Source organism: Desmodus rotundus, chromosome 11, assembly GCF_022682495.2.
Source record: "Desmodus rotundus isolate HL8 chromosome 11, HLdesRot8A.1, whole genome shotgun sequence".
NCBI classification, from domain to species: Eukaryota; Metazoa; Chordata; class Mammalia; order Chiroptera; family Phyllostomidae; genus Desmodus; species Desmodus rotundus.
Window position 1 is genome coordinate 101,578,937 of NC_071397.1, and position 4,593 is coordinate 101,583,529.

The window sequence follows — 4,593 nt, forward strand, 5'->3', positions numbered from 1 at the left end:
CTTAACCTGTCCCGGACGGCTGCCGCCTGGAGCCCACAGTCATTGTCAGCGGCCACTACATCCACCCAAAGACATGCAGGCGGGAAGGCAGCCTTCCAGCTGAGACTCTCAGACGTGAATCGGAGGAAGGCCTGGAGGGACGAACCCCAGTCAGAACTCAGCTCTGGCCGTGAAAGATCTGGCTTACTTTTTCAGTCTCTGGGTGGGTTAGACGTCTCAGAGTGCAGGTGCAACCCGATGCCCACTAGATGTCTTTGATTGGACAAAATGGTGACGAGCCATGTGACAGGGAGTGTGGCTTGCCCACCAAGTGTGATAGGGTCAGACTGCCTGTGAACGGGATGAGAGACAGACAGACAGGCAGACAGACATGGGGGTGAGCAAGTGAACTACAGAGAGCAGCACTCACAGAGGCTGTCAGCCTCCCCGAGGGCTGTGGCTTCAGCCTGATGTCTGTAGAGAAACGCAGAGTCAGCAGGTGCGGCGTGGGGGCTGAGGGCTGCTGGGGTCTGACTCACACGGTGAAAGGATTTCTCAGGCCGCAGTATCAGCAGCAGCCCACAGGAAGGCCGGGCGGGGGCAGCTGCCGCCCACGTGCACTGACTGGAACTAGTTAGAAGCTGGCCAGCTTGGAGCGGGATGCGCTCCTTAATGCTGCAGCCTGGCCTTGCGCTGCGCCCGCTCCGCACCGTGGGGACCGCGGGGCGCCCGGACGACGCTTTAGTCCCTGAGTCGTCCTGTTTGCAGGACGGGGAGCGAAGGCGGTCAAGTCGCAGCATGCCGGAAGCTGCCACCTTGGCACTGGGTGTGCAGAGGTCACTGACGGTAAAAACCAATTTTGTTTAGGGCGACTTCCGCTGTCGCTGGACTTCCTGAACACATGGACTGTGCCCTCACTGGAGGGTGGGCCGGGAGCCAGCTGGCTGGGCGTGGACTCCCCCAGTGGGAGTCTCCCACTAGGACCTCGGCAGCCGTGTGTGGCATGTTGCTCATCCCCGCCTGAACTGCTTCGTCACGAGAAGCCCCACCACACACCGGTGTTTATTTGTAAAACATGGAACGTCTGCTTTTGCTGGTTTTTTATTTCCATTCTCCTTCTTTCAAGGAATTCTGTTGGGGTGTTTTAAACCTCTTTCTTTATGTTGTGTGTGTAAATGCCGCTAGAATTTTAATGGTGTGGTTGCTTTATTGGCCAGCGCACCTCGGGCTTTAGCAGTTCAGCCCTGGTGTGACTACAAAGCAGAGGCAGCAGAGGCAACGTCGCACTTCTGAACAAAACTAGGGGAGCTGCACCCTCGTTCCTTTAGCCTAAAATTCACCATCCCCCTTGGGTTCTCTCCTGCCGCCGCGTTCAGAAAAGATCCGCTAGACTTCACAGAAAAGCCAGGGAAGCTTGCTATAGCATCCGTAATTTAGGAATAAAGGGAAGTGACACAAGTTTTACTTCTCTAATTTGGAGAAGCAAAGTAGATAATATTAAACTGTAAATTAAAAAATTAAGTTTGATTTAGAATTAGAAAATTGTCGATTTAGATGATGTTAAAATGTAAATTTAAAAATTAAGTTGGTTTTAGAATTACAGTGATTATAAAAATAAAAGTTTTAAGAAGAAATAAATGCTTAATATTTTTAGATCCTTAATAATTTTTTTTGGTCACAACTGACAGATTAGGCCCATCACACACAGTAAGGGTCCCTATTGCCAAGTTTAAAAAGAACTTATCAGAGACATCAGTGGGCGCACAGGGCTGGGGTGGAGTATTTCCATTCAGTTCCAGGTAAGTTAATTGTCTATAAAAAACTGACCAAGAGCCTTCAGAAGAACAAAATACAATCCACAGTTGATGGAACATATTATACATGTCTAGTTTTTATGCTATATTTAGAAGAGGAAAACTTCAAATCAGTTATAAATGTGGCCACAGACTTAAACAAAGTACGGAATCGGTGAAGTAATAGGAAATCTCAACACAGAAATGGCAACTGTTAAAAACCAGAGACTCTAGGGCTGAAAAGTACAAGACCTAAAAAGAAAGAAAGAAAGAAAACTTCATATGGGAATGGCCGGAGAAAACAATCAGTAAATTAAAAATAACAATAACTAGAAATTCTCTAGCCTGAGGTAAATGTTAAAAGACTGAAGATAAATGAATGAACAGCCTTGGGAACTTACGGAAGAGTATCACCCACACTTACACAGGTATATTCTCAGAAAGAAGGCGGGTAGAGAGGGGTAAAAAAGTATTAGAAGGAATAATGGCCAAATCCTCTTAGTTTTGATAAATAACCCATCAGATCAAAGAACCAAAAAGTGCATCAAACCCCAAGTAAGACAAACACGGCCACACTCAGATGCACCGTAGTCAAACTGCTAAAGGCCACAGGCAAAGAGACAGCGCTGGAACCGGACAGGGAAAAGCGACGTCACACACACTGCAAATGACGCAGCCAAGGCCTGGCTGCCCGTCGGAAACGAGGGAGGCCAGGACACAGCGGGGTGGCCTGTTCCGAGCGGTGGGATAAAATACGGATAGTCCAGAAGTCTACATCTAATAAAACTGTCCTTCCAGCGTGAAGGTGGAACAGTGGCGTTCCTCAACAAGCAAAAGCTGAGACAATTTGTTGATAAAACGCCTGTGCTACCAAAAACTCTACATGAAACTTTTCAAGCTGACGGGAAATAACCCTAGATGGCAACTATTTGGAAATTATAGAATGTAAGAGAGTGTGTGTGTGTGTGTTCTCTCAATTTCTTTAGAGGACGTCCATTAAAGCAAGCATTTAAACATTATGCCGTTATGTTTATAAGGCTCACAGGGACACTATACATAAGAACATTAGCGCAACGGAAGCAGTAGAGAATACTACCACACTGGTGCAAAGTTTCTATATTTTACTGGAATCTGTCAGGGTTAATTTGAAGGCTATTTTGATATAAGTATAAATTATATATTTTAACCCCTAGAACTACTAAAATAATAACAAAAAATATCAACAAATTTGACATTCAGACTTCCGGCCAAGATGGAGGCGTACGTGGATACATTGTGCCTCCTCTCACAAACAAAAGAAGGACAACAACAAATTTAAAAACAAAAAACAACCAGAACTGCCAGAAAATCAAACTGTATGAAAGTCCCACAACCAAGGAGATAAAGAAACTCACCCAGACCGGTAGGAGGGCGGAGCCGGGCAGCCGGCAGAGAGGACTCGCAGCAAGGCCACAGCAGGCGGAGCGGGCGGTCCCACACTCACGTGCGGATAAACCGGGAGGAACAACTGGGGAGCGAGACAGACCCGCAACCCAGGGCTCCAGCACGGGGAGATAAAGCCTCAAACCTCTGACTGAAAACAACTGTGGGGGTTGAGGTGGCAGCAGGAGGAACTCCCAGCCTCACAGGAGAGTTCATTGGAGAGACCCACGGGGTCCTAGAATGTGCACAGACCCACCCACCTGGGAATCAGCACCAGGAGGACCCAACTTGCTTGTGGGAAGCGGGAGAAGTGACTGAAAGCCATCAAAGAGCTGAACAAGCAGCACTGTTCTCTCTCGGACCCCTCCCCTGCATTTGGCTCACAATGCAGTGACAGGGTTGCCCTGCCCTGGTGAGCAGGTGCACCAGGCGCACCGAGACCAAAACTATGGCCCAAATGAAAGAACAGATCAAAGCTCTAGAAAAAATACAACTAAGTGACAAAAAGATAGCCAACCTATCAGATGCACAGTTCAAAACAGTGGTAATCAGGATGATCACAAAAATGGTTGAGCTCAGTCACAAAATGAAGGAAGAAATGAAGGATACCGAAAGTGAGAGAAAGCAAAACATACAGGGAACCAACAGTGATGGGAAGGAAGCCGGGACACAAATCAATGGCCTGGACCAGAAGGAAGAAATAAACAGTCAACCAGAACAGAATGAAGAAACAAGAATTCAAAAAAATGAGGAGAGGCTTAGGACCTCCAGGACATCTTTAAACATTCCAACATCTAAATCATAGGGGTGGCAGAAGGAGAAGAGGAAGAGCAAGAAACTGAAAATTTATTTGAAAAAATAGTGAAGGAGAAATTCCCCAATCTGGCAAAGGAAACAGACTTCCAGGAAGTCCAGGAAGCTCAGAGAGTCCCAAGGAAGTTGGACCCAAAGACAAACACACCAAGGCACATCATAATTACATTACCCAAGATTAAACAGAAGGAGAGAATCTTAGAAGCAGCAAGAGAAAAGAACACAGTTACCTACAAAGGAGTTCCCATTAGACTATCAGCTGATTTCTCAAAAGAAACCTTACAGGCAAGAAGGGGCTGGAAAGAAGTATTTGAAGTCATGAAAGGTAAGGACCTCCATCCAAGATGACTATCCAGCAAAGCTATCATTTAGAATGGAAGGGAAGATAAAGTGCTTCCCAGATAAGGTCAAGTTAAAGGAGTTCATCATCACCAAGCCCTTATTATATGAAATGTTAAAGGGACTTACCTAAGAAAAAGGAGATCAAAACTATGAACAGCAAAATGACAACAAACTCACAAGCATCAACAACCAAATTTTAAAAAACAAAAACAGAAACAAACTAAGCAAGCAAGCAAATAAGGCA